Raw genomic sequence first — 8,960 nt, forward strand, 5'->3', positions numbered from 1 at the left:
GTACAGTTCCCTATGGTTTCTGGTATTGTACCCATCAAGCTCGACGCCTCTTCACATCACTGAGATAAGTATAAACAATCTGAATTCAATAAAGGGCATAACTTGCTCCGCAAATATAAACTAAGGGAGGCACTTCACGCACAAGCACCACTAATAAGAATTGAGAGTTCATGAGACTAATAAAAAGGCAAAATGGAAAAGATCTTTTTCTTGATTAAAAAACTATTATTGTTTTCTAAGCGGACATTGGTATGCAGATTCCTAGGGTGCATTCTGAAATGGAACATGATTCCCTTCCTTATACTTGTGATCGGAGCCATCAGCTATGGCTCCCAGTGCACAAGCCAAGACCACCACAACAAGAACATCACATGTCCCTGTCTCGCCATCTTCGCAAGCACCTATTTAGGAGCACCGACAAAACTAATTTCAGAGGAGATTTTGGGAGGAAGAGAAGCAGATGGAAGGAAGATGAAACAAAGTTGAGTGACGGACGAGCGAGCGGAGATCTAGCGAGGACGGCGACGTGACAGGTTGGATGATATTGGGTTGACAGGTCATTCTCCACGTCCTCTTCGCTGGCACTGGTGTTGACGTGGTCCGCGCCCAGGCACTGATGTTGACATGAAAAATTATCTAGACTGTGCTTGCAATTCAGATGTTAATGTGGGAGAGAGTCAGGCATCACACACACAATGCAAGATTGATTGATCTAGGTGGAAGAAGCAACTGAAAGTCGCCTAGAGGGGGGTGAATAGGCAAATCTAAAATTTATAAACTTTAAGCACAACTACAAGTCGGGGTTAGCGTTAGAAATAAAACCGAGTCCGAAAGAGAGGGCGAAAACAAATCAACCAAAGAAATAGAGTGGATGACACTGTGATTTGTTTTACCGAGGTTCAGTTCTAGCAAACCTACTCCCCGTTGAGGTGGTCACAAAGACCAGGTCTCTTTCAACCCTTTCCCTCTCTCAAACGGTCACCTAGACCGAGTGAGCTTTCTCCTCAATCAAATGGGTCACTTAGACCCCGCAAGGACCACCACACAATTGGTGTCTCTTGCTTTGATTACAAATGTCTTGAGAACAAGAATGGGGAAGAAGAAAAGCGATCCAAGCGACAAGAACTCAAATGAACACGAAAATCTCTCCCTCACAAGTCACTAAGTGTTTGGAGTGGTTTTGGACTTTAGAGAGGATCTGATCTCTTGTTTGTGTCTTGGAGTGAAGTCTAGAGCTCTTGTATTGAATGCAATATGCTAGAAACTTGGATGCCTTGAATGGTGGTGGTTGGGGGGTATTTATAGCCCCAACCACCAAAACAGCCGTTGAGGAGGGCTGCTGTCGATGGGCGCACCAGACAGTCCGATGCGCCAGCCACGTCACCCAACTGTTAGGGTTCTGACGATTCCGACCGTTGGAGCTCTGACATCTTGGGGCACCGGACAGTCTGGTGCCGCACCGGACAGCTACTGTTCAGTGTCCGGTGCGCCTCTGGCGCCTACTCTAACTTCTGCCGTGAACTGTAGCTCTGTCAGGGTACTGCGCAGTCGACCGTTGTGCTGATAGCCGTTGCTCCGCTTGGTGCACCGGACAGTCCGGTGGCACACCAGACAGTCCGGTGAATTATAGCAGAGTGCGCCTAGAGAAACCCGAAGGTGAAGAGTTTGAAGTTGATCCACCCTGGTGCACCGGACAATGTCCGGTGGCACACCGGACAGTCCGGTGTGCCAGACCAGGGTTCACTTCGGTTTCTTTTGCTCCTTTCTTTTGAACCCTAACTTGTATCTGTTTATTGGTTTGTGTTGAACCTTTAGCACCTGTAGAACATATAATCTAGAGCAAACTAGTTAGTCCAATAATTTGTGTTGGGCAATTCAACCACCAAAATCATTTAGGAAAAGGTTTGACCCTATTTCCCTTTCAATCTCCCCCTTTTTGGTGATTGATGTCAACACAAACCAAAACAAATATATAAGTGCAGAATTGAACTAGTTTGCATAAGGTAAGTGCAAAGGTTGCTTGGAATTAAACCAATTTATACTTTCATTAAATATGCATGGATTGCTTTCTTTCTTTTAACATTTTGGACCACGCTTGCACCGAAAATGCTTCTCGATATCTTATTCATGTACCTTCGACCATTTGCAAAAATACTTTGAAAAGATTTTCCAAAAGAATTTGCAAAAGCAAAATAAGTAAGATTTGAAATTTTCTCCCACTGTTTCAAATGCTTTTCCTTTAACTTAAACAAAACTCCCCCTCAATAAAATTCTCCTCTTAGTGTTCAAGAGGGTTTTAGATATCAATGTTGAAAGAGGTCATACCAATTTGAAATTATATCAAAGGTAAGATACTAATTGAAAAACTTCTTTAATACCAATTGAAAGATTGCTTAAAAATTTTGAAATTGGTGGTGGTGTGATCCTTTTGCTTTGGGCTAATACTTTCTCCCCCTTTGGCATGAATCGCCAAAAACGGATACTCGGTGAGTAAAATATGAGCCATTTTGACTTTTCTCCCCATTGATACAAGTAATAAGAGTGAAGATTATACCAATTGAGAGTGGAGTGATGGCGAAGGGTAAATAATACCGATAGAGTGGAGTGGAAGCCTTGTCTTCGCCGAAGACTCCATTTCCCTTTCAATCCACGACTTAGCATAGGAATAAACTTGAAAACACATTAGGCGTAGACATAAAAGAAATATGATCAAAGGTATTTAAATGAGCTATATGTGCAAAGTTTCAATCAAAGTTCCTAGAATCAAGGATGTTTAGCTCATTCCTAAGTTTGGTAAATGTTTTCTCATCTAATGGTTTGTTAAAGATATCGGCTAATTGTTCTTTGGTGCTAACATAAGCAATCTCGATATCCCCCCTTTGTTGGTGATCCCTCAGAAAGTGATACCGAATGGCTATGTGTTTAGTGCGACTGTGTTCAACGGGATTATCCGCCATGCGGATTGCACTCTCATTATCACATAGGAGAGGGACTTTGCTCAATTTGTAGCCATAGTCCCTAAGGGTTTGCCTCATCCAAAGCAATTGCGCGCAACAATGGCCTGCGGCAATATACTTGGCTTCGGCGATAGAAAGAGCTACTGAATTTTGTTTCTTTGAAGCCCAAGACACTAGGGATCTTCCTAAGAACTGACGAGTCCCTGATGTGCTCTTTTTATCAATTTTACACCCTGCCCAATCAGCATCTGAATATCCTATTAAATCAAAAGTGGATCCCTTGGGGTACCAAAGACCAAACTTAGGTGTATGAACTAAATATCTCAAGATTCTTTTCACGGCTCTAAGGTGAACTTCCTTAGGATCGACTTAGAACCTTGCACACATGCATACGGAAAGCATAATATCCGGTCGAGATGCACATAAATAGAGTAAAGATCCTATCATCGACCGATATACCTTTTGATCTACGGATTTACCTCCCGTGTCAAGGTCGAGATGCCCATTGGTTCCCATGGGTGTTGTGACGGAACCTCCCAAGTAATTAGGCCCACCTACAGTTGTCCTTGTCTAACAGACATCAGACACCCGGTAGATGTTCCTAAGTCACTTGACAAGTTCGGTATCTTTCCTTACCTTTCCAGGAACGTCTCACTCGTCTTGCAGACATTACAGAACATCGGAGATAAAGAAATGCGGAAGCGATTACATAACTTACATTTATTTAAGAAGTAAGATCAAGTTGGTTATTATAGACCAGAAATATAAAACGAGTGCTGAGTAGTATTATTACACATACCAAGGGAGGCACAAACTCCTCCCGATAGTTTTCATAAAAGTTCTATATGGAGGACCAAGTCCTCCCGCACTTCAGTCTTGTTTCTCCTCCTTAGGAACCACCTTGGTACAGAAGCAACAGAAATCTGCTACTTCCTCACCTAAAACAACGAAGGGATAAACCCTGAGTATGGAATTACTCAGCAAGTCTTACCCGACTAAGGAAAAGACTCTCAAGGGTATGCTGGCTTAAGGGAGTCAAGGTAAGGCTTTTCAATAATCAAAGACTCTGTTTTGCAGAAATGCTTACTAAAGTGGATCCTTAAAAATCCAATTTTATTTGTCAAGTTAAGTACAATTACCTGCAACTAGAGTTCTTCTACCCTAGTTCAATCATTGGTCCTACACTAGCCAATTTCTTAACAAAAACCCATCATCTTTAGTGGAATGCTACGTGTAAGTCAGTGGCCAAGTCTCCATAACCGCGGAGGTACGGCGATCCGAATCGATTATACTCAGCTGAGGATCTCCAATCACGCGACATATGTAGCACTTAACCCTTGCATATGTCAACCCGCCACCGGGGTTCTTAAGACCAGATCAGGTTCACGCAAACCGAGAGCACAGATACACCACCGTCCAGCCTCTTGCCACGGAGGGTACATGCTACTCTCGCCACCGCTCCACGCCCATTTCGTGTTATCTTATTCTGGCCTTAGTCTGCCCGAGGCAAGGCTTACCCATGATGAGGCATGTGACCAGTTAAAGGGTCCTCGGTCAGCAGACCTACATCGACAAGGTCCTTAATCGACTCAGACGGAGACACTACACCGAGACTCTCTTTCTCGTGCAAGTCACCCGCCCGGTCTCAGCTTAATCTTTTCAACCCAAAAATTTGGTACCTGGCAGAGGTACATATTTTCCGATGTTGAATCCATTACGGCCGTGATGGATTCACCATCAAGTTTTATTTTTGAAAACAACCCTCCCACTTTGCCAAACATCTTTTGTAAAACAAATCCTTTTGTTTTTCTAGAGCAATACTAAGCATAGTAAAACCTTTTTGTAAAAAACAGGGTTTCAAGGAAGGTAATCAAGTTCAAGGAAGGTAATGCAGGAATTGTTTAATCAATCAACTCCTATCACCTAATGCAGCAAGCAAGTGAGAAAGATTTTAAAAACATCAAGGGAGGTGGCAAATGCACCGGGGCTTGCCTTCGTTCACAGGTGAGTCTGGCTCGGATCCACAAATATCAAAGTAGAAGCAGTTGCCTGCCTGAGAATCCGAGGGTGGTGGTGTCCTTTCTTCAGTGACTTCCACTTCTTCTTCACGTTCTAACATAACCATATATATACATATATAAGAATGAATGCCATGTAATGCTCATGAGAGTGCGAAGATAATAAAGATTTATTATCTAAGTCTTGAATATAACTTTCCTTCACGGAACTCCGAGAACTTAGGGTTTTCGAAGTCGGTAAAGGAGTTCAAAGGGCAGGGGTGGGGTTTTTGGGTTCTAGTTATCAAACATGGTCCAAATCAATTCAAACTCTACCCAAGGCTTCTAAATAATGTGGGGAGTTCATATAAAGTTTTTGAACATTTTTGGGATTACCATTTATCTTTTAAAAATCCAGAACTATTTCTTGAAGCTATTTTAAATGCCCTAAAATTCCTTATTTAACCTAAAAATCATGAAACTATTTTTATTAAATTCTAGGGAAAATAAGAAACCTAGGAAAATTGGTTTCACAATTTTAGGATTTTTCTACATTTTTCCATGGATTTCTAAAGTTATTCTGAAAAAGAAAAGGAGAAAGGGTGAATAGTGTTGGGCTGATTTCAGCCCAGTAGACCCAACAGTGGACAGAAGCGCGCCCGCGCCCGCGCGCGCTGGCTGTTTTGCGAAAAGGACCTCTGGTTTTTGGTTAACTGGGAACGAATTCTTTTACTATTTGCTCAAGTCACTGACGCTTTGCACAGAGGCCCTTGAGGTTCTATTTCTTCGCAGTGGGAGGTCCCCGACAACGGCAGCACGGAGGATGAACTCCGGTGAGGTTGTGCCGGCAGATTTAAGCAACGGCCGGTGCTCCCGAGCGGCGTACACCAGATTAAACCCTCCCCGAACGATTCCCCTAACTTAATTTTACGATTGGTAAGCTATCACGCCCTGTCCACATGAACCGCGAACGATGAGGACAATGGTACGTGTTCCCGGTGATCCCTGGCGGTCCGGTTCAATTAAAGGGTTCGAGGGGTTTGCGGGGTACCTAAGGAGGCTAGAACAAGCGGCAGAGGGACTTGAGCTCACCTGAATTGAGCTGGCCACGGTGAGGTCTTCTTCGCGGTGGCGGAAACCGAATTGGGGGAAGTGAGCGATTCTCTGGCTTTGGGGGCTAATCGGAGACGGGAGTGGTGGCTATGGCTTCGGTATGACCTAGCGCAGCTGGCCGGGGGCTCAATTTATAGGAGGCTTCGACGGCGGCGCTTAATTTGGCCGGACAGAGCTGGCGGCCAGAGATAAAGGAGAACGCGGGTGCGGTGAATTCGTGGCTAACGCCATGGCAACCTCACCGGCGTTGATAAGATAGTGGTAGGGAGTCGCGGTGATGCGGTGTAAAGATAGAGCCACGCGGCGCACGGCCGGGAGGCGGCGGTCACCGGCGAGCCTATCGGGTTCCACCGCGACGAGCTAGTACGGTGGTCGGATTTGTTTTACCGGCCGGACTTATCCACGGCGACGTGGCACGAGCGCGACCAGTTCAACTCGGGCACAAATCACGGCGACGACGGCACGAATCGTGGCGGAGGGAGTCATCGGCGGCGAGGACAGCCGCGCTGGCGGTCTGATCCAGTTTAGCCACTGTACCATGGCGAGTGGCATTCAGACAGCCTGACAGAGCACTTTGAAGCTCGGTTTTCTCTTAATCTCTAATGACAACACAAGTCCAACTCTGCAGCAAACTTGTAGAGCATTATACCAACTACAACTTTGCTATATGGTGTTGTCACAAAAAGTCATTGAATCATGTCTGCAATTGGGCTAGAAGTTGGTGGTAGCTCACTGTTAGTCTGAAAATTCAGACCAAATCAGCCTGACAACCAAAGTTTGAGCATGATTATCTCTAAATCTCTCACAAGAACATGGCTTGCCCACTTCAGCAAAATTGTTCTCCTTTGTTTGCTTTACAACATTGATGTGGTGACCTAGGGCAAAAACCCTAGAATTTGAAAGATACAAGGCTCCAAAGTTGAGCCAATATCACTGAAAATCAGACTTGAGCATTTGAGAAAAGTGTGGCTCTTTTGCACTTAAGTCCAAATTCACATATGAGTGACCCAAATGACTTAAGACACTTATTTAACTTGGTTTTTGCACTTTAGTCCAAAAGTGGACTAATTTTGCACATAGGTCCTTAGGGTTTGGATTTAGGGTTTTCCAGGGTTCCAATTAGGGTTTCTGGCATCCCAGGGTTATAAATGTGATTTAACTTTATTTTTGGGGACATTTTATGACTATTTCCCTAAAGCCTTTAGGTTTTCTCAATTTGGGTTAGGTCTTACCCCTTTAATCCCTATTTTGGGTTAAGTTCCCTATCCAGGGTTCTATTTGCAAAACACTAAAACAATACAACTTGTTTGAAATTTTTACCTAGTGAATGCACTCTAGGTGTGTCAAACATATGCAATGCCAATGCTTATGATGTCATGCTCAAGTTTTAGTTACAGTAACACCAGGGGTGTTACATCCTTCCCCCCATAAAAGAATCTCGTCCCGAGATTAAAAATCCTAGGGTAAGTAATGGAAAAGGAAACACGACATACTTTTATTTCCTTATTTCTGGTACAAGGCAGGGGTGGTTTGGGAATTTACTCCTTTATTACAACAGTTATACAGGCTTTACAATTTACAAGAGACTAAAAAGCCTAGGAAATTCTTATATAAAAAGTCTTGAGTTTCCCATGTAGCCTCATCTTTAGAATGCTGGTTCCACTGTATCTTATAAAACTTAATAGTTTTTCTTCGGGTAACCCTGTCCTTTTGGTCCAAGACTCGAATTGGGTGCTCAGAATATGTCAAGTCCGGCTCAAGGACAACATTTGTCACTTCAACGGTTCGATCGGGAATCCGAAGACACTTCTTCAATTGTGACACGTGGAACACATTATGCACAACAGACAAGGTTTCGGGTAGTTGGAGTCGATATGCCACTGGTCCACATTGCTCAAGTATAGGGAATGGACCAATATACCGAGGTGCAAGCTTTCCCTTAACCCCGAAACGCGATACCCCCTTCATTGGTGAAACCTTCAGGTAGACATAGTCCCCTTCATGAAAATACAAGGGCATTCGTCGTTTGTCTGCATAACCCTTTTGACGAGCTTGTGCTTTCTTCATATTATGAATAATTTTCTGAACCTTTTCCTCGACCTCCTTCACCATATCAGACCTAAAGAAGTACCTTTCCCCAGGTTCAGACCAATTTAGCGGAGTACGACATCGTCGTCCATATAAAGCTTCAAAAGGTGCCATCTTGATACTTTCTTGATAGCTATTATTATATGAAAACTCCGCCAAAGGCAAACATTCATCCCATTTCGGTGAGAAGTCCAGAACACATGCTCGTAACATATCTTCGAGTACTTGATTAATCCTCTCAGTCTGTCCACTGGTTTGTGGATGATATGCCGAACTATGGAGCAACTTAGTACCCAAGGATTTGTGAAGTGCTTCCCAAAACTTGGCTACAAATTGAGGTCCACGATCCGACACTATGGTCTTCGGAACACCATGCAGACTAAGAATACGAGCAATGTACAATTGGGCATAGACAGTAACCGGGTGATCTGTCTTGACCGGTAGAAAGTGAGCAATCTTCGTAAGCCGATCAATTATAACCCAGATAGAATCATACCCTTTTGCAGTCCTGGGTAATCCCACGATAAAGTCCATACTGATGTCTTCCCATTTCCATGTCGGTATTGGTAGTGACTGTAATGGACCGGCAGCTTTCAAATGTATGGCTTTGACACGTCTGCAGGTGTCACATCTCGCCACATAGCGTGCAATTTTGATCTTCATCTTTGTCCACCAGTAATGTTGCTTCAAGTCTTGGTACATCTTAGTGCTTCCGGGATGAATAGAGTAGCGGCTAAGATGTGCTTCATCAAGAATTTGCTGGCGGAGCTCTTCATTCTTTTGCACCACTATGCGATTATTAAAC

This window comes from Zea mays, chromosome 6, assembly GCF_902167145.1.
Source record: "Zea mays cultivar B73 chromosome 6, Zm-B73-REFERENCE-NAM-5.0, whole genome shotgun sequence".
Lineage (NCBI taxonomy): Eukaryota > Viridiplantae > Streptophyta > Magnoliopsida > Poales > Poaceae > Zea > Zea mays.